This window comes from Nothoprocta perdicaria, unplaced genomic scaffold, assembly GCF_003342845.1.
Source record: "Nothoprocta perdicaria isolate Ctin4 unplaced genomic scaffold, notPer1 scaffold_30, whole genome shotgun sequence".
In the NCBI taxonomy this organism is placed as follows: Eukaryota; Metazoa; Chordata; class Aves; order Tinamiformes; family Tinamidae; genus Nothoprocta; species Nothoprocta perdicaria.
The window spans coordinates 1,343,920-1,366,419 of record NW_020455533.1 but is presented as its reverse complement, the minus strand read 5'-3'; the positions used below and the strand labels follow the sequence as shown (position 1 = coordinate 1,366,419).

Sequence of the window (22,500 nt, the reverse complement as noted above, 5' to 3'; positions counted from 1 at the left end):
TGTCTGAATAAGAGAAAACTTTTCTTTGGAAACTGAACTGATAAATGGGACCCTAAGCAGTTGTAGAACTGGGTGTGTATGAGTGGACTTGTCTGAGGATTCCACCAAATAAAATTTTCTGCCAGCTAAATGGATGTTATAATATTCCAGTGAAAGAAATGATCTTTATCAGGCCTGCAGAGTAATTTTTGTCATCACCAATTTCTTAATGATTTTTTGCATGCCTACTTAATGTGCATGTATGGCACTGCAGTGACCTGATAGATCCTAATGGCTCCAGAGGAGCCATTGCAGGCTATTGGGCAAGTGATCTATGAATTAAAATTTCTCTAATAGTTTGGAAGATGCTATTATGGTTTATTGTGTCTGGGACACCTACACCTGTGTGTTTAGTACGTGGACTTACGGTGTGCCCATCCACTTGCACAAACCTGGTGCTGTATTGCTGAGAAAGGGAATGTTAGTGAGAGAAAAGTTAGAGCAGCAAAACCAAGTTGCAGATGCACAGTCTGCATTTTGAAAACTTCCCAACCAGAGTTCAAGGGAGTGTGGCTCTAGGGCTCTTGCACAGTCTGCTGCAGAAAGGGGAATTAATGAAATTTGGGCTAAGATTTAGCTTTGCAGAAAGACTGAAAGTGCACGCTGGGCTTGGATTCCAACCCATCTGTAGTAGTTTATGCCATGGGATTTACAAAGCTGTGATTTGCAGGGTGTGATTTACCAGGCTCTGCATTCTGGCCTAAGCGGCATGGCCAAGCTTGGGAGAAGGTGCAGTCTCAGTTACCTGTGCACTGAACAGTCTATGTGGTTTTACTGTTAGGCCAAACTCTCTGTCCTTGTTTCTAACAACTGAAAATGTGAAGGGATGAGGTGTAGAAGGATGTGCAACTTAATTATGGGCATTCCAAAAGGAGACTCCTCCTCCCAAAGGAGGCCACTCACAGCGAAAATGAGATTACATTAGATTAGGGCTGCAGAAACAACACAGGTGTCCACTAATAAAACTGGGTTGTCCAACAAGAATATGCGTGATTTTATTTAAATAAGGATATGTGAATAAAAATGTAATGGCTGCTTGTGCCGGAATTAGATTGTGATCTTACCCTTTCATGAGAATGTTCATATGGGTCTAGAAGAGCATTTCCCCAAAACTTTGGACAGGAAAGTACCCAGTATGATTTGTGACCTGAAGCTTTTGGCAGAACTGAGACTGATTATATCCCATCATCATGTTTTTGTTTTTTATTTTTTTAAATAAAATTGTTCCTACAGAGCCTGTAGCCCTGTTTAGCATCTATGTACTTTGTAGAGGGGAAGTTTTGAACATTGCAGGTCAGCAGTGTGCTACTTGCTCTGGCCTTGTGGACCTTAAATTGGGAATATTCTAGGTGTTCATGCCATGTGTTGGAGGTAGATCCATTTTGACATAGGAAAAAGTGGAAATCCCTTTTTGTGGGATTCTGTGAAGCCTCATGAAAGTTTAGGGTGCTTACCCTGGGGTAGGGTGTACTGCTAGCTTTCTTAGTGGTTCAGTCCAACAGTAGGCTTCAAAAATGTTTTTTGTTGCAGTAAAATACATATGGCTATTACGTTTTTTTTTTAATATAGCTTCTTTGAAGAATTGCAGTACGTCTGGGTCCAAACACAAGATTAACAAAATGTGCCTTTTTTTCTGTGAGATATATATATATATATGAGATAATTTCTGAAAGCACAGTGAATATGCATCCTGTATTTAGATTCCCAGCAAGGATGGCTTCTTCCATGGAAATGGCAATCTGCAACACAATGAAGGAATCTAGGAGTTAGCATAGTCTACTTTAAAAAAAAAATGTATTCCAGGGAATCTGAATGTAACCCAGGTATTGGTTCAGGGTATTGATTGAACGCTGCCTTCAAGTCTAACAGATGATCTTATCGATGACTTCCAGTGACAAACAGGCTAATGTGGATCTTTTCAAAATTGCTACAACATAGGAAAAAGAGGCAGATATTGCATATGGATAAACCCTGATACACATTTATATATGTATTTAATAAACAAATCTCTGAAGAAGGTACTTTGAGCTTTAAAAGAAATGTCTTGTTAAGTAAGTCCTGTTTGTGTGAAATTGCATGTGCTGATGCTGTTTGGATATGAGCATAACTTTAAAATATGACACAAATATAAAATGAAAAATGTAGGATCCAAAAGAGGACTTTTGCACTATACAGAGCTTTGGATGAGTTTAGATTCCTAACTCTTTGGCTGCAATGCTTATTAATATAATACTCTCTAGGCGCCTGGGTACCCTGTTCAAGCCACTGTGCTTGTAGCTGCATATAGCTTCATCTATCCCCAGCACTAATCTGTCTCCATGCAAATTTCCAGGCTTTCCAAGTTTTGCATAAGGGTCTTGGGGCCTAAGGCGGGTTTCAGGTTCTCGGCCAAGTGCCTAACAGATATTGCAAGACTGAGCTCCTGAACGAGTGCAGTGCTGGATGCAGCTAGAAATGCTCTATTCAGTTAGGAATGGGGCATTCTAGGAAATTCTGGAATATTCATAGATGTAATTCGTTTTGTTTTTGTTCAGTATTGCTGGGTTCTCTATATTGTGAAATATTTAGCAAAGACATCACTGAAAGTAGCATTTCACATTTGTATTTTCCCATAAGCATATTTAACTGTTAATGAAAGCCATGGGACTGAAAGCTGTTGAGACAGAAATCTTATTCAGAAGGAGACTAGAGCCATAGTGCTCTCTGACTCATTTGATCCTGTTGTTTCTCCTTTGGGATTCAACCATTTTTAAAAGGAATTGCAGATAGCAATAAAGGAATATCTCAGTCACTGGCTATTCAGTCCATGGTGTTTCATCACAGGGCACAGATTAGTGTAATTTATTGTGCTGCTTTTTGTTTTCTGGACGTCTATTCAATACACCCCAACTCCTTCTGTGCAAGGCTCAGAGGAGCCATCAGTTGCTAACAGTTATAAACACTGGGCTAGATAGTCACTGGTGACTTGAAGGTAAAATTCCTTATGCACTGGATCTCCAGTGCCCTGAGCCATGCAATTGTCTGTGTCAAATAACCCCAATGTGCCTTGTGTCAAATATTACTGATGTCACTATTGACATTGTGTCAAAAAATGTCATACCTAATGTCTGTCACTGTAGAATGGTGGTAGAGTCAAAATTTGACAAAAAACACTTAGCGACAGATAGCAAAAGTACTGTGTGTCTCCTTCCCCTCAAAGGGAACTAAAGAAATGGTGTCTGCTCAGATTTTTGTATGCAGCACACATTTATAGTTAAATATTTCTAGCCACAAAGACAATTGATTTAATTTCCTAAAAATTATTGATAAGCAAGCGAAATCAGTAAAAAAAGTTTAAAATGACCCAAGTTAACACAATTGGTATTGAGTAGCGGATTCCATGAGTTCTTCCAAGGCAGAAGGTAGTTTTTAATATATGAATTAAAAAAAAAAAAAAAAATATATATATATATACATATATGGGAGATACTGGGCCATGAAAAGTACAATGAAGAAAGCAAATTTGGTTAGTCTTGCTTCTACTTCTCCATATATTATTTGAAAATACTAAAGCTTTCTAATTTTGGAAGTTATGGTCACGTATGATAATATTTATTGTTTTTGCTGGAAGGTGTTACTTCTTATCCATCTAAGTTAAAGTTCATTTCCGTTGTACTACTTAGCATGGCTCAATATGGCCTAATCCCTCCAGATTTTCTTAAAGTATTTTACAATTTTGAAAGAAGGATCATATACCCTTATGGTTGTAGCTAAAGAAATATTTTATGAATGTTGACAGCGAGCCAGATTTTCAAGCCTTTTGCACTCTTTGGCATCTACCTACTGTAGTCCCAAAGGATCATCATCTTGCAGTAGATGACAGGAGAAGAAAATTCATGATGTAAAGCAAATCTGCACATGTCTGTGCCAAGACCTGTAGCTCTCTGAGTTGATAAATATAAAATGGTGTGTGAGAGGTGACGTGGGGAGGAGCGTGTTGAGGCCAGGGAAAGGTGTAGATCAAACGGAGACCTGCTCTATATGATTCACTAGAAAACCTGTGTCATGGGCTTTTTCATTGAAAATTCTAGGGTATTTAAAAGTATCCAGATTCTGCTTTGTAGGTTTTCTAAAGTTTTCAGTGTTTTATTTTTAAAGTTAGCAATATCTGAGTCCCTGCTGCTTACTGAGTCAAGTTGATGTCCTGTCACCTTCCAAGGCAGCATCATAAAGTTTGCTCATCTGGACTGTGGGCAGCAGCATCCAGAAGGAGTTTGGCCATCCCTGTTGAGAACCTGTGATCAGCCTTCAGTAGACAACTCTTATAATTCCCAAATATTTATTTGAAGTGATAAGAGAAAAAAAAGAGAAAAGGGAAAAGTAAATAAAAAAAGGCATTCTGCCCTAGGACAGCTGCCCGTGCAGGTGTAGTTTCCTTGCGTGCCGAGGGTACTTTCATCACATGCTCTGTGCTCTACCTGCAGTGACTGATGCTGTGTTGGAGACCATGCTGAGAATTGTTGGGCACGTGGGTGCATTTTGCTTGTGATTCACCCAGGACCCACATTCTGTTTGGATCATATTTTTTAAAGTACCGTTAACCAGCAATCCTTGTAATTTTTTGGCTACTGAAGCATCTTGGCCTCAAGCAGAATAACAAATAGAAAATAAGGATCTCCTCAGACCATGAACAAAATCTGTGAATGATAACAAAAATCTCTGCTATAAATACTCGGGAAGTTTCCTAAAAACTAGTTGGACTAGTTACTGAAAAAAAGAGCTTTTACAAGCTGATTAAATAAGTTATTTTGATTTCTGCTTGATTAATTTGAAATTATATATTTAAAAAAATGTACCCAGTCCTGTGAAATTTACTTCTGAAATACACTGTACTAAACAAATTCCGTGTTGCCAGCATCTCTCAAATTAGTGACATGGCTAAGGGGATATTTAGGATTATTTTATGTATGATGGAGTAATTTACTGTTCGAAGTCCAACTATGCTGGAATGTGTGTTTGAGCCCGAGTCAGTACATCTGGGCTTACAGCAGGTTGTCGTCTTCAAAATAGCAGGCAAGAATCTTCTGAAGTTCTGCTGTAAATGTTGTGTAACGGAGATTGCATTCGTGGAAGATTCCTTCCCGCTTCCCGGCTTTCTGTGCTTTCAGTGCTCGTGTTCCCTTCTCCCTAGAGAGCTCTTGTGTACGGCTTTGACAAGTGTGCCATGTTGGACTTAATGAATAATATAGAAGCTGCTCTTGACCTAGTCTTGGCCTCCAAGGTGATTTGTGCTTAGAAGCAGAGCAAATGAAGGAAGATGCTCCAACTCTACCTCTGTAACGTCTCATGTTCCAATCTGAGTCATGGGACAGATGTAAAAGGGGAGTTTTCATCCTGTCAATTTGGTCAAGAATTAGGAAGTTCTGTTTCTTATAGTGATTGGGCAGGATTATTCAGGCTGCTCTTTTTAAATAAAATGAATATTTTGAAAGAAATGCTGGAACTCAGTCCTAGTAGCATTTGCTTGTGATAATGAAGCTGTTACTTTGAATGCCTGCTCCAATTAAGAAAGTTAAAAAAAAAAAAAAAAAGAGACAAATCAAAAATAAAGCAACAAAACCAGAATCAAGCAAGCAAACAAAAAACCTGAAAAATGATCTCTGATACGAGTGTGTGAATGAAATATTTTGCTAGAATAGTGTGTAGACTGGTGGTCAGGATACTCCTGTATGTAAAGTGTGCACTAACCCCCTAATCTGCTTCCTTCTGAGCCAGACCAGGATGTGAAGGTCCCCTCTTCCAAGGGAATGCTGTCCCATTGGTACCCCTTTGGAAGGGAGTGTGGCACTTCTTTCTTTCTGACGGCTGCTTTACGAAAAATATAATACAAATTTGTTCCATCATTAATATAGACCTTTCTGTGTCTGCGTGTCTTCTGTATCAAAAGCCTAAATCCTGAATTTGAATTAAAGATAAAAATGTTAAATCTCCTAAGAAAAGAGCTAACGGTTGGACTTGCAGCCTTTGATGCAACATCTAGTGGAAAAGTAGCATGATAAAGTTTTCTTAATATATAAATATAACATGTTTCCTTCCGTGTAGTTTAAAGTTCAGTTTCTTGTATTTAGCAGTTTACTAATGAGAATACCTGTGTAACATTAGTCCTTTAATAGCATTTACTAATATAAATATTTGCTTTCTAGAAGCAATGTTACACAAAATTCCTGAACTGCAGTCTAAGCAACTGTTGGAATGTTTGAGGTAAGAAACCTGACCTTTGGGAAGATCAACATCATGAAAACAGTGTTTCCACTGTTTGTAACTTGTGTCCGTAGTGAGGGGGCTTGGAATAGCAGGAGGGCCATGGATGCGGGGTCTGTTGCTCCTGAATTCCAGGGGAAAATTCTTGGTGTTAAAATTACATTGATAACTGAAAATATTTTACATAAGCATACAAGCATATGTTGAAATTTAAAATAGAAAGTTTGGCAAGGTCTTTCTGCAACAGAGAAAGGAAAATAAATAGAATTTATTCTAAATGCTGCGAGTTGCAAAACCTGACTGGAAACGAAGAATCTTGAGTCAGCTTTGTTCTAAATGCTGATGAATTTACATTAGCTGTGTTTTAAAAACGGAACCAAAAATGTCTTCTTTAAGACCATCCTATTTTCCAGATAAATTCTACCTCTTCTCCCTCAAATTATTTACATGCTGCTATTATTTTCAAGTGTTTTGATTCAACACAAATCATAAGGTGTTGTTCGTGCTCCATATTGCTTGCTTAAGTGACAGGCCCTATGTGCAATCAGGCCAGCTTAGACAGAGTGGACTGATGAGAGGCAGCGCTAGGCACATGAAAGAGGGAAGGCTGCAGTTTTTCTCCCACTGAAGGTTTTTTCCAGATTGTAGGTGAATATATTGAAGGCTTCTAAAATAAGAAGCCAAGTTTATTCTTGGGAGTGAAGGAATTTGCCCAATAATCAGGTGAGCATTTGTATTAGATGGGGGCAGTCTGGAACAGCAAGGTAGCAGATTGTTTTTCCAGGGCACACTTGTAGTTGGATCCGGAAGGAAGAGGCACTTGAGTTAGTCCTGATGTTATTTCTTTTATTTTCATTATTTTTTTTTCTAAGAATTTATTTGTAAGGGGTCTTGCACTCCTTTATTTTTTTCCTTAGCAAAGTAGTCCTACTTAGCTTATTTATTTTTCAGCTTTAAAACATCAGCATTTTATAGATCTGAATTTCACAATGTGAGGATGATTGCTACGTACAATTTGCAAAATTGTGATTAACCAGCCCCTGTTTCGAGTCAGTTCTCCCTAATTCACAAAAGGCTTCCAAGAATAGTCTGCACAAAATTCAGTGTGCAAATTGTAGGGCAGATTTTTAGAGGGCAGTTTAAAGAATGAAGTCCTAAGGGTTTTATCTATATTTATATCTCTTGTTAAACCAAACTCTTATGTAAATGTTACAATCTGTAAATAACAAGCTGAGCAGCTTTCTTAAAGGAAAGATTGCATCTATGTTTTTTGAGATTTGGCAAAATTATTAACTTGCACAGTAGACTAATATACAAGTATATTTGGCAGCAACTAATTCTAGTTTGTGTCCTCAGCTGCATTTTATGGATATTTAAAGGTTTAAGAATACATAGACCTTTCATTTTGCAGTAAAAATTGTCTCAAATTGAAAAACACTGCCCTTAGTGATGGGTTGAAAAAATAGAGATAGCTTTTGTATACTTTTACTTTTTATAGCCATTAATGTTGTAGTAAATCTTGTATTATTGTATACAGTCTAGATTATTCTTCATTCTTTTGCCTTTGGACAGGAAAGAAATTACTGGCTTCCATCAGTGTTATTGGCAATCCCCATATTCTGACATCTGTTCCTTTCTAAACATTTTACCAACCTTGATGAAATGTAGTTTAGTGTTAGAAGCTGACTAGAAGAAAAAATTGGATGATAAAAAAATAACATTGATTAAACACCAGAAGTAATTTACCAATGACTATCAATATTTTGATGGCCACTGCAGTTTATTTCAGGAAAGCTAGACATCTTACAGGAATTTTAATCATGTTTAATCTTTGAATTAAGCTGAATAAATGAATTCTCATTTTTTAAACAGAAGGATGAGAGTCTGATTTTGTTGTATTTTAATCAAACTTGTTGCTCCCTGCTCCTGGGAGCTTTTGGGGTGTAGGTTTTAGATACCAACAATGTGCTTGGCACCCCCCTGCTTGCCCTCTCTCGCTGCCTGAAAGTGCATCTGACCCCGGTCTGTGGGGGGCCCCGGAGGCCTCGTTGGAGCTGCAGCACGGTGGCGCTGGGGCTTGACCAGGAGACCTGCTGGGGTCCTCAAAGAGGCCAAAGTGCTGGAGGTTGCAGGTGTCCCAGAGTCATCGTATTTATGCGTGCACCGTTATTAACACAGTGGTTCATTAAGATAAAGCAAGATAATGGCAGAGTGGTTGAGGTTGGAAGGCACCTCTAGAGATCATCTAGTTCAACCTCCCTGCTCTAGCAGGGACACCACAGGGTGGCATGTAGGCAGTTTTGGAAGACCTCCAGAGAAGGAGAGGCTCACAACCTCCGTGAGCAGCCTGTTCCAGGGCTCTGGCACCCTCACAGTGAAGTTCTTCACACGGAGATGGAACTGCCTGGGTTTCAACTTGTACCCATTACCCCTTGTCCTGTCACTGGCCACCGCTGAGAAGAGTTTGGCCCCTTTCTCCCTCCATTCAGCCTTCACATATTTATACATACTGATCAGATCCCCTCTCAACCTTTCTGCTTGAGGCTAGCAATGATAAATTGCTATGATAAATGATGATAGATAAGCAAGGTTATACTCTCTGTGTTACCAAGTGCAGTGTGGTTTTGATGCATCTTTGCTCACACAGTGGAGTGGTGGGCTGCAGGAGGCACCTTGCAAGGGATTTTTAAGAGCTGAGGCAAAAGAAGAAGCAAGTGTTTTATCTCTAGAGACTGGAGCAGGCCATAATTATATTGTGAAGGAGTATGAATAATACCTTCGAAGGAGGTGTATGGAGGAAATAAATTGAAAAGAGTTTCTGTGGAGTATATGTGTTGATGTTGTAAAAGGTAAGTATACAAAGAGTACGAGGAAGCGAGTTTTGCAGATGAGATATTTTGGGAGTGCTCAGAAGTGATCTTAGTCTGTTTTGAAATCCATGGGATTTGCTACTAATGAGAGATGGGAGCACAGTTTAGGCCATCCTAAACTGAAGTCCCATGCACTGTGAGCAGGTCCTCTCTGAACCCTTTTCAGTGAAACTGTAATACCTCTGTTGGACCAAAAAGGAGAGAGGCATCTCCCTCCTGCCCTGCATGTTCCATCCAGGACAAAATGAAATTGCATCTCTTGATGCCTTCGCTTCATCATACAAAGATTTTCAAAGCTGGAATTAGTCTGCTCGCAATAGCACTCCAAAGCTGGTTTTTGATTCCTTTACCTTTGAGAGCAACTTAAACCATTGAGGGTTGAAGGTAGTTACTTGCTAGGCTATTTGAAGTGGAGGGGATTTCAGAGTTTTGCTTTCTGCATTTTACATACAATTTTAATTTGGAGGCAAATTTTCCTAACATAAACATCCTTTAGAAACTCAGTATTTAATGTGAAAACAGTTTTCATTTTATTTCCTAAAAGTCATGCATGGTAGCAGAAACTGAGTGGTGTGTGTTAACTGCCAGATTTGGGATTTTAAAACTGTGTGGGACTTAAGTGCATTTATGTGTATATCAGGTGTATACCAGGTGTACTGTCTGGTGGTTAGGAAACTGCCCTGGGAGATGGGATGACCCAAGTTCAGATCATGGCATTGCTGAGTCTTGAGTGACAAAATAAAATCAGAGAAATAAACAGAAGAGGGATTTGGGTCTCCTTGATTGTAGGTTGTTGATGTGTATCTATCAGGAGACAGAGACTGAGATCTTCGCTCTGTGTTCTTCCAACAAACTCAAGTCAGCATCTAAAAATAATTGTTTGAACGCAACAGTGTTTTATACAAACCTTTGGACTTAAAAAAGAAAAAGATTTAAAAAAAAAAAAAGTAAACCCCCAAAAATAGAATTGAAAGAAAATTGTCATTCTGTAATCTTACTGAGCATCTCTCGTTCATTGATGGGGAAAGAGAGAGAAAGATTCAGTCCTTTGGCCTAATATCACAGCGCTAACTCAGCAGGAGGCTGACACAGGGCCCAGGAGTCCTGGCCAGCCGGGGCAGCGTTATAATCAGTAGTTGCAGCCCTCCCTCGTCAGCCCCATATTGCCTTATAGCCTTCTCATTCCAGCCACGCTCTCCCTTCAACATATGGTTTCAAAGCTGTTGACGTTCACCTGCTTAGATATCTGTACAAACTACTAGTAGGAACTACATAAATATCTAACAGATGCACACGTTCACCCTGGGATTAATGCATTCTGGACTCAGACCCGTCAGCATCACACCCCTTCCCAATCACATTTTCTTTTTTCCCTTGCTCATGTGGTGTACACCTGTGACATGCTGGCAACGCACTTGCTTGCAGTGAGAGAGCCCCTCAGGTTCAAAGCTCTCCTTGTATCTTTGTTCCCTTATGCGTGAACCTTTTGAGGTTTTCCCTTACTGTTCAAAAGGCTCGAGCATGGCATTGCATCTTTAAAGCCTATTCTGACCCTTTTTTGAATATGCTGAATATAAAAGCAGAAACACAGCAAAAGAACTAGATAAATAGATGCAGGGAGACATCATAAGAAAAAAAATAGCTCCTGAGCTTGCCAATATTACTTCATGCTTTTATTGCAAACCTCTAAACTAACAATAGACCACCACCTCCCGCAGCGGGGTGTGCGGATTGGAGGTGCACTGAGTGGGTGGGCTTTCCAAATGCAGCACAATAACAGGAACACCTGTGCTAAATAACTTTGCATTGGATTTTTTTTTTTTTTTAACAATATTCACAGTGCTTCTGTTTTAGAATTCTACATAGTGGAAGGAAGGACTCTTCAGCTTTACTTTCAGCCATAAGACTTTTCTCCCAAGGTTCAGTGGAGGATTTATATGCACAAACCAAATGTAGGATTGGATCTTAGAAGGGAAGAGATACTGTGCGTATGTGGTGTGGACCCAGCTCCGCTAACGTACCTTGGCTCTGGCTAACAGTCTCCTTGCTGTTCAGTCCTGGATTATTTTTTGAGTAGCTGTTTTTTCAATAGCCAATGGTAGCAGTAGAAAGCTTAAGTAAAATACTAACGTTTTGCAAATGTAAATCTTAAAGCGCACTGTTTTTCTGAAATTATTAATGTTAGGTAATGCATGATTGTTTAATGAATTTTCATACTAAATCAGAAAAAAATAAAAATGAGAAAATTTTGCCCCTTAATTCTCATCAGTACAGAATGAACTAGTTACTATTTCTATGACTGTTATTTGAAGTCATTGATCAGATTTAGTCTTGTATTCACATGTTAAATTGCCAGGAATTTACTATATGATTCTGGGCTATGAATCTTAAAGGCATAAAGATGGATATCATGGGAAAGTGTAAGATTAATTTTTTTGTCCATTTGCCATCATTGTAAATGGATTGAAGGGTTCTTCCGAGGAACTTTTATTTATATGTTATAAGTATTATATATATACACACACACACACATATATATGTGTGTGTTATATATATGTTTTTCCCCTTAAGAATACCTGAATTTGATGTTCTCTTTCACCTAAGTATATTGAGATGTGTAGTTCCTAATAATTCTGAATCTCTTTCTTAACACTGTTTTTACTTGAAATTGAAAATATTTATTTACAGCCCAGCAGAAAAATGTATAACCTATTGTAGCCATGTGGTATTTCAATACAATTATGCAAATGCATTCCTTTATTGTGATTAATGTAGTTTTCCTTTTGCTTCCTCATGGGATGTTGAGACCCTTTTCAGGCTTTGCTCGTCCCTGTGATCCCAGGGATTCCAGGTGTTCCTCAAGCTTTTTGTGGGCACTTGGTTACCCTTTAAATCGAGTGCTCTGTTATTCTCCTCACAGTCAGACTGGCACTGCAGAAGGTTTGATCTGCCCTAGCTGAAAGCTGGGGCTTTGTGGTGCTTCTTTAGCAGGTCACCTTTTCGCTTGGCGAAAATTCTTCCTGTGTGGGAAACACGTTGTCCTCCGGTGCTGGGGAAAGGAGAAAAGCTGACGGGTCCCATCTGCCTCCCGTTGGTGTGTTCAGGGGGCAGATAGAGCTGATGGTCGTAGAGCTGCTGCTCACCCGCCTGGGAGGCGGAGAGGAGGCCCAATGGACACGATCTTCTTCCCAGCAATCAAGGGAAGATGGGAGTCTCACAGCAGTAATGTGGGCTCCTCTAATTACCACTTCCAAGTTATTAGCATCTGGAGTCCTTTTTCCCTTTCCTTTTTAGCAGTTACAGAGTAGGTAGGTTAACATGTTGCAGAAGTCGTGTGTGCATTAAATTTCTTACTGTTGGCATTTGCTTGGTTGCTGAAATTGATACTTTCAGCAGAAATACAAACTTTTTACCTGGCATTGAATCCCAGGCCCTTTTCTTTGATAATGATGTATGTCCAAGTACCACCCAAACTATTTATTTACTTCTCTGCTCCCTGCCCCCACCGAAGAAAACGCAGCAGATCTTAAAAAGCCAAAGAAAGCCAGTCAGACACATGTTTTGCACATGAAGAATCACGTCTATACCAAAATGGAATCCATATGTGTGTTTTGGATGCGAGCATCAACACTCAGTTTAGCTTTGCCCCCATGCCAGGGTGTGTGTGCGCTGCTGCCGAAAGCTCCGAATTTTCTTGCTAAATCACACACGAAATTTGAACTCGGGGTTGCATGTAGAGTCATATGTTCATAGTTTTCTGTTACTTTCCCCCCCCATGTATAGTATTCTTTGTTTATAACTAAAATCCTCTCAAGATTAAACTTTAAAAAGACTCTGTGATTTAATGGACTTAGGATCAGATTCTAACCTTGGCTGTGAAACAAGCCTGACTGGAGCACTCAATAGCAATATCGGATTGTTTGCAGTTGGGAAGCAGTGACCGCCTGACTTTATTAGGGGAAAAAAAGAACTTGGGGCTAGTTTTTGCATGTGTATGGTATTCAGATGAATGTTAAAAAACTCAGTAACAATAGATGGTGGCATGCACAAAGGGTAAAAGAGAAATTATTACCATTCCAGCAGAGCACTACAATCTTTTTCAACTATAAATACATTAGGCTAACGTGGTATAAAGAAGTACGCAAACTCGAAGCTGTCTTCTGCATATGTCCTGCAGAAAGATCAGGGCAGATGGAAGCTTGTCCTGTATGAATCTGTTTGCAGTTTTAACTTTTATGAAGATAATTGTTTTTTTCAGTTCATCTTCCAAGTTTTTGGCTTGTTTATGCTTATACATTAATTTTATTCCTTCCTTTCACATTCCCCACAAATGAAAACAATCTTGTAACTTCAAGATCAGGTCCTTGCTGGTTCTCAGGTACTTCTCTGGTAGTGGAACATCTGTGACTTCACTGGCTTCTAGAAGATTTGAAATACGATTTCTAATAGACTCCTAGGAAGCAGCTGCAGTAGCAACCGTAGGCCATCCCCTTTCTCTGTCTGAGATCATGCTTAGAACAGAGGGACCACCAGATGAATTCCATGCTGGTAAAACCTGATTTGGCTAGAGAAGGGTTCTGAAGTTTGTTCTCTTGTACACCATTTTTTTTTACTGGGTAATCTGAAGAGTTTTTTGGAGCACAGTGGTATTCTGCCATCATATCTGAATTATTTTGAGGACTTAGGAAATGAGGTTCAGATATTACGTTTAGAGGGATCCTTCCTGTGTGTGTGCAGAACATAACTGGTTTGGAGGGATTTGTGCTATGGAATACAACAAGTATGAAAGTAAGTAATCCTTCAAGCAAAAGGGAAGTGAGCCTGGGAGAGATGCCTTTGTGGCACTCATTTTCTTCTGTCTCGTCATCATAGCCTTGCAAGCTGCTTGCTACTGGCACTTCATTATCTGGCAACTATTGAAACTTTCTACTAGGGCTAGATGATCAATTATTTTATAAAGAAAATGGGGTGTTTTTCAAAAGCTATGTTTTATTTTCATTTATAATTATCTTCACATAAGTCTTCAATTTTGAATCTTGAATTGGATACACATGCAGCCTGACTTGCATGAAAAAAGCTGTGACAGAAGTCACGTGACGTTTCCATACCATCGTTATTCTCTGAATCAGGCTCAGAGACCTTGGGAGTTCAGGAAAACTTGCGTAAAGCTGGTTTGAGTTTACCTGCAGGGCTTGGAGCTCAGCTCAGGATTTTTTGGTCACGGGTAATCTCATTCAAAGGGATTGCAACTTTTTGTTAGCTTATCTTCGTAGTAAGAGAGCAGTTTCTTAAAACACTAGAACTGTAAAAGTGACACCGTCGGCTGGAGATTACTTGATGTGAGTGTTTTTGTAATTCGTGCTTGTGTCTTCCCTTGAACCTTCTTGTTAAGTTTTGTGGTGTAGGAATCACATCTCTCAGGTTCTTAAATGAAGTATGTATTTCACTCTTCTGTTGTGTAAAATCCATACCAAGATTAGACATTTTTGATCACTTTAGAAAGGAAATGGTTAAGGTGGTTTTACTGAGATGCTGTTGTCTACAGAAAGTAATAAAATAGAGAGAAATAGCTATCAGGTTACCTGGGTATCTTATCTGTAAAATGCCATTTAAAAAATTTAGACTTTTTTTTTGTCTTTAAGTTGATCTTTTTAAGATACTGTCATGTCTCCACAAGAAACTCATGCTTCTTATATTCCTTAGTTATTAATCTGTCTTTACAAAAACAGTAGATCCCAGAAAGTTCTTGGAACTGTGCAGGATTTCAGAAATAATGACTGTAAAGAGCATCAGAATATAAGGCTGAAAGAGATCGGCCTGGGTAGTCTGGGTGACATTAAACTTGGCAAGAAATAAGATATTCTGCCTTCTCCTTGTGGGAGCCTCAGGTAGGAGGCCCTTTCATTTTGATGAGCAGCTGCCTTATTCACAGGAGTGTTACCCCTCAGTTTACATACCAATCCACACGTATTTCTTCAGAAATCCAGAAATCCGTGCTGGCACGAACGCACACACGAAACCTCGGTGTTTGTATCAGCACATAGATGGTAGCTGCCATATTGTGACCCACCGGGACCTCGCCGGCAGCGCGCAGAATCCCGCCGCTCCGCGAGCGCAGCCCGGCCTCGCGGAGCCTTCCCGGGGCAGCGCGTGCTGTCGGAGGACGACATCAGCAAATCACTGCCTAATAAAGACAGGCAGCAACAGCAGCAGCAGTGTTGGCCTTCTCCACAGCAGGGTACCACAGATGTTTCAGATAACAAAGTGAGCTTCGCTGACAGAACATGTGTGTAATATATAAAATAATGGGAACCGAAAGAGAAAAAAACAGGGCCACTCCAATCCACCCATGTAAAAATATTTTTTATTTATAACTGAGCAGCTGAATACAAATGTTGTTTGGTTACATAGAAGCAAAAAATAGCAGGCTGATGTGGATGAGAGACTTTGCATGGTTCCTAATAAAATAGACTGCATTGAAATCTCTTTCTTGTCCCTAGGGTGGGTCCAGATCTTCAGCTGGGGTAAATCAGTGCGATTTTGTTTGCTAGCAATTATACTTTTACCTCCTCAGAAGATCCTCCTGTGGTGTGGTTGTGATGCGATCTCCTCTGTGTGGCCAGAGTTCCTGGGGACGACTAGGGAATGTTTAGACGGTACTAGGTCTATCTACTGGTTGCTACGTTGGGGAGTTCTATGGGGATGAGCTTGGAGGAACAGGAACCTGCAGTGGCAGCCCCTAACTACCCCCCAAAAAAAAAAAAAAAAAAAAAAAAAAAAATCCATGAGCAATTCAAACCTAAAGCAATTCTTAAGTAAGAAGAGAAGGCAATTTTCCAGGAGCTGGAGGAGTTACAGCAGGAGCCCTGTTTTTGTGATACTGTAGGCTTGCCCTGTAATGTTTAAAGGGCACAAAGCTGTGTCCCAGCGTTACAAAATGGACCCCAGAATTGAGGTGTTAGGGGCACTGGAGGTTTTCAGGGTGCTTTCTTGCACCAGACCCAATGCCATGAAAAAGGAGCATGAACCCAAAAGGGTTCCCTTGGCCTAACGTCCTACCACCACTTTAGGGCCTCCATGATTGTGTTTGAGGCCAGTTGGACAAGAGGCTGAGAACAGAAACTGGAGACCAGTGCAAGGGATGTCTGCGTGTCCCTTCAGGCTGTCCTGGGCTTGCCTGTGCTTAGGACTTACGTATCACAGCCCAAGGGCTGGACAGGAGCGTGAAACATGTTGGGCTGCTCCTGCAGAGTAACAGGCAATGGGATGCAGCAGGAGGGACAAGGAAACCCCTGTGGACAGTGAATTTCCTTGTAAAGTGAGGAGAAGCTTATGTGAGTCCAGACACAAAGTGAAAGTAAGGCAGCTCCCAGAGGAATTGCTGAGGTAATAAATGTGCTTACTAGGCCAGTGTGTGCCAGAGCGAGACAGAAATGGGCTAAGACCAGAAGAAAATCAGTGCCTTAAGTGTAAGCTGCAGAGGAGTGGTCAGGTGGAATTCAACCCTTCCCTCTGAGAAAAGGAGATACACTGGTGCCTGACTTGTTTATCCAGGATTGGCATGGCCAAAGAAGGGAACAACAGTGTTCCTGAATATGGAGTATGGTAACCAGCTGAAGGAGCATTTGCCTCTCTGACATGCATGTGCTTTTGTACAGAGATTTTACTGTTAGGCTGACCCTTTATGAAGGATCAGGGTCTGTTCAGGTATTAGAGTATTATATGTGAATCAACTTTGCAAGGTGGCTAAGATCCTCCGGGACAGGCTCTTGGATGTGTGGTCTGGCCCAGCACCTTGCTTCTCTGCACGTCCTCATGTGATTTGTACCATACACACAGTACAGTAGCCTAAATTGTGAGAGGTGGGAGCACACATTTATTCACAGTGTAATCAACAGGAAATCGGAGACGAGTGATCTAAAGTAGTCATCTTTGAAGCAGAACTATCTCTAAATACAGCCTGGGCAAATTGCTGTAAGAAGTTTAAGTTTCTATGTGTATGGTGGTCTCTTTAGCAAGGTCAAGGTTTATATTTTAACTAGTCTGCTAAAGCATAAGTTACCTATTGCGTTCCTTAAGTGAAGAAAGTAAAATAAATCCTGATTTTTTTTTTTTTTTTGTTCTTTCTAAGCAGTGTCTTATAATTGAGATCCACCTTGAACACTGCAAGGTCAGAACTCTAGACACAGAATGTACTCATCAAGCTGCCCAACAAGATACCTTTATTCAGCCAAATTGGAAAACTTGTGTGTAACTCAAAAGATCAGAATAGAGTCCTTATTGAGCAAGGTTAGGAGGGATAGAAACAATCGGCTTATATAGAGTATTTTTACTTCATAGGAATGTGGTTCTGATTGCTGAAAATGTATCCTCTGCATGAAGTACAAGCATAATCCTATGCCTACTTTGCCCTTTGAGTAAAAGTATGCTTAATAGCAATTTCAGTTAAAAAAAAATCTATTTAAAGCCTGTTGAGCAGAATATCCACTTATAGAGGGAACCTATAAGTGAATAATGTTAATGGAGTTCTGTTTTGTAAAGCGCATAGGACAACTAATAGAATCAAGCAACTATAACAGTGGATGATTGAATTACATTTAAGAGAGTACCTAATTTATGACCTTTAAAAATAGTTATAATGTCTGCCCGATTCTTTTTTTTTTTTTTTTTTTTTTTTTTTTTTTTTTTTTTTTTTAACTAGTGACTGTCCTTCATGCGTGTGCTCTTCCGATCTCATCTCTCACTTTATTTTATGGTCAGAGGACCTTTTGTGCTATTGTACGTCAGTAGTTCCATTAAAATATTTAAGTAGGCTAATTGCTAAAAAAAAAAAAATTGCTCTCTGGAGAAAATTATTATACCTGTTTATTAGTGTGGGCAGAAGTTCTAAATCTAGGAGTAAATTTCGAACAATAGCAATGAATAATGACCAGATGCAGGACCTCTAGAGAAGGAGGAATTAATTTCTGTAAATACCAATTATGGAATGCTTTTCCCCCCAAACAAGAAAGTTGTTGTTGTTGTTTATTGTTGCTATTGTTGTGCTTTAGGTTTTTGTTTTTAGTTTTGTTTAATAGAAGTTTCTGCCTAACTTTCGCTAATCACTGATATGTTACGTGCTGGAACATGAAATTTTATGCTCTATCATTTTTTCTCCCGTTTAATTTTACTGTATCTGTTTGTTTTACTGCTGTGCAATTCTTCAGTTCAGTGTCATCTTGTGCAAGTGGAACCCCCAAATTAACTACACACTTTATTAAAACTCGCTTGTTTTTATGAACTTTAAACACGTCACTCCTGCAGTCGTTTGATGCTTTTTTTTTGTTTCATTCTTCAAGAAAGTAAGAGAATTGAGAGCCTTTTCACATAGCATTGGGTTTTATATACAGATTCTGTGTATGAATAGCATTTTAAAACTCTCGGTTGAGTTTTACGTCGTTCCTTAAAGCATCCTACAGTTTTGTTAGCTTTTGTGCTGCAAGGCTGGGCCTACTGTGCTCCCATTCATTCCTCATCTTAAAAGAAGGCAGAGAACAAAGCTGTAATAACCTGCTCCTCCTCTGGATCAGCCAGACGTTGTTATTTGATGGTGTGTGGAGGCTGAAGGCACCAGTTCTTGAGGGCCAGAGGTGCAGGAGAAGGGCTGTGAGGGCCCCACAAGCGTGTGCCTTCTAGCACCCTGGTTGCCAGAGCACTGGTGTGTCTTGCCCTTTTGAATGTGGATCTGCCCTCCTGGGTGCAGTGGAGCTCCCCATGGAGCACCGCATTTCCAGAGAGCTACAAATGCAATTGGCTAGTTTAAGAAAGCGCTCTTTTGGTTTATTTTTTTAATGATCAATTTAGCAAGAAAGACTGTAGCAATGTTTAGGTCTTCCTTGGTCATTGAGAAAACACTGTGTCATAGCTGTACCTCAGTTCCTTTTGAGATAACCTCAGAATTACTATTGCTGCAGAATTGGAGCTGAAAGCATGGACTGCATGTGTACTTTTAAGGAATAGACTGGAAGAAATCAGCGAGCTTTTTGGGGTCAATTGTATTTACAGTTCTGTATTTCACAATGTAAAGTAAAAATTGCATTGTTTTACAGTGAAACTCTGTTATAGGTCATCCCTTGTCTCAAACAGCCCTTTGAAAGTGGCCCCACTTGACTCCCAATACAATTTACTCTGACCGTTAGTTAAGGACCATTTCTGTTATGTCTGTAGTGTTCACAGCTCCATATGGCAGTTGCTTAAGGCTGATTTAAGAGTAAACAAGAACAATGTTTCAATCATACAAAGGTATGGAACTCAATCTGCAAAAGTCGAGAAGTTTGAAGCAGGCAAAGTACTCTCTTATTTTGCACCAAAAGTGACAGCATGCAGTGAGCTGCTCTTGTGCATGTTCTTGTCACTCTTCCCGCTTCATTGCTATACCTTTGCCAGTGTAAAATTGGGGGCTTTCTATTTCTGATTTTATTACTGCTCTTCTGAAAATGAAATCACTACAAACTTCTTGTATATTCATTAATAGCAACAAGGAGAGATTCTGACTTTGCCCCAGACTGCTTACAGTCTGAATACTTTTACAGTGGACATCTCTGAAGTAGTGAGGAACATTTTTGTGAGTATGAGAGAAAATGTCAGGCTAAAGCACCATAAATAATTTATAGTTTTCAGCTAATTGTCCTGTGAAAGTTTCCAGTGCTTCCAGTTTCTTCCTACCACCCTTATTTTCAGCTATCATTTATAGAATCTTGACTTAATATTGTTAATTGCATAGTAAACAGAACAATATTGTTTGCCCCAAGACAGATTACCATTTCTCATTACAGATTTCTCATAGACCACAAATCATTGATACCATCTCCACCAGTTATAATAAAGTTTATCTTCAATCTGATAAAAGCATGTACTGAATAATAACTGTTGCTCTTATTGTAAGTGGTTTAAAAATACTCTTTTTTAAAAGCCGGGTAGTTTGCTGAAGCTCTGATTCTAGATTTCTAGATCTCACCCCTAACGAAGAGGGGTGAGAGTTGTGGACACAATTGGTGAGATTTCCAAGCACATCTTTGTTTGTGGGTGCAGTATGTGTGGTTGCACTTGGCAACTGTGGAACCTCTTACTGTTGGCACACAAAAGCCATCAGTAAAGCAGACAGACCATCACAGTTTTCTTATGTTTATTCATGTTTGTGCTTCAACCTGTTGTGCAGCGTGTGACATATTTGCATCCTTAGCTTATTTATAGAGAACTAAAGTGCATTGAAATGCTTCAAGAAGGCTTATTCTTTGATTCAAATTTCAGAGACCCTCAGTGGTCTGGAGGTTTCTGGCTCAGGCTCAAGATGTGCTGTTACACCTGCAAAACTGCAAGCCTAGACACTAAGCCCTAAATGAGCAGCCTGAAAAAAGTCTCATTTTACTTAGCATCTCCTCAGTCCTTCCCCTTAAAACTCTTAATGCCTGTGCTCATATGGCCGTTTCTCAGTGATGCCTTCCTGCCTTGGCTTCTTTTAACAAGCCAGTTGATCAGGAGGTTGCTTCTTGTGTTCAGCCTGGCTAGCTCACAAGGATTTATGCACCCACTCACAGATGAAGAAGAAATCATTTAGTGACCACACAGACCAGAAATCATAAAGTGCATCTATGACAGAAATGCATGTTGTAAAGCTTTTCAGCTGCTCTGTCCATTGAATGTAGGTGCTCTCTGGGTATTTAATTTTTTGGCCCTTAACATTCTCATATCAAACTATGACAGAAGCATTTTTATCATTGCATGAATGTCATTTAGAGCTATGTTGGCCTGAATGTCATCAGTCATAACTCAGGTTTGCATTTGGCTGAATATTTTCATTGAAAAGAGGGTGAGTCATGAAGTCGGGTTCTAAATATGAGTTCTTTTAAAGTCTAAAGTCTTTGCTCTTCTAGTTTGGTGAGAAATTAAAAATTTGGAGCTGGTTTTAAAGTTCGAAGACTTTATAGAACCACTGACGATAACGTACAAGTCCATCAGCACCTGGATGCATGAAGTTGTGAATCAGGTTCTAATGTAATTCTGTGTAATGTAATTCAAGAGTTGAGCCCCAAACTCATTAAAATATTACAATAAAGTAATTAATGTATATGGCCACTAGACACTCTTAAAATGTAAATTTCATAGCTGTAAGAAATTAGATTTGTTTAAAAATAACAAAAGGCTCAAGTACAAATTACAAAGAGCCTGTAAAATTTCAAACTTGGTTTTAAGACACAGCCTTTTTCTTTACTAGATCATTTACTTTAGCACTGTTGTTCACAAACTAATTTCCTTCAGTGTCCTACTTGGTGCATGGGACTTCATATAGGGATCTTAAGTAGCTGGAAGAAAGAGTTTCAGGCAGAATATGTTTCAGCTGAATCCTGTTGGAGATCCATTTCCAAATTTATGCTACGTGCCTAACGATTAAAAGCTTCTGAACATGATCCCTCTCACATTTCTTTTTAATGCCACTTTTAAAAATATAATTCTAAATAAAATTTGAGATAATGAGCAGACAGTAGTGAGCTGGAACATTCCAAGGACTGCTTAAAAATTAACCCTCTCAAACTTCATTAATTTTTTCAGAAGGAAACTGCCAGTGGATGAACTGGATTTATCCATTCTCTCTTGCTAAGTGCTTGATGTCTTCTGTTTTCAAGTTAACTCAGGATCATTCATCTTTTCCTGGAAACTGCTTTTCCATACTTTGGTTTTCTTTCTTTGAGCTTAAGCGGAAGACAGTTGGCCTCACTTATAAAAGAAGAACTTAACTTCTTTCTTTCTTCTTTCTTTGTCCTAAGTGTCATAAGAAATTTTTTAGATTTCTGATCACTGAAAAACAATAAAAACCTCTCAGAAATAAAGCACCAGAAAGAAAACACAGAGCAGGCCATGGCTGGGAAGATGCAAAGTGTTTGGGATAGCAGCAAGGCAAGAAATCTTCACAGGCAAGAAATGCTCCTAGTAACTGTGGCTCCCATTTCGTTCCATGGCACTGCCCACCTGGGGACAGAATGGGCTTCAGCTGTGGGCCGGAAAAGGGACCAGAAGAGTTAGGTGGACATTTCACAGCATTGAAATGTTTCCTTAAAATAATGTCTGTCATGTTTTGGTAACTATGTATTTTTTTATATATATATATATATATATGTGTGTGTGTGTGTGTGTGTGTGTGTGTGTGAATATTTTTTTCCCTCAATATTTGCATTAGATTTAACTTGTAACTTGCCTAAAAATACACAAGAATTCCATTTTCCATTTCTACAAAGGTACTTTAAGGAAAAAAATATCTCTGGGTAGGTGAACAAACAATTCATAGTGAGTTCTTTTTGGAGGTTTTCTTTTCTTC

At 39.4% G+C, this 22,500-nt stretch overlaps 1 protein-coding gene across 1 annotated transcript in view; it reads left to right on the top strand.

Annotated features, from left to right (window-relative positions):
- Positions 1 to 22,500, top strand: part of ZNF536 (zinc finger protein 536) — a 324,478-nt gene that overhangs the window by 78,842 nt on the left and 223,136 nt on the right. The gene's annotated exons all lie outside the window — the stretch shown is intronic.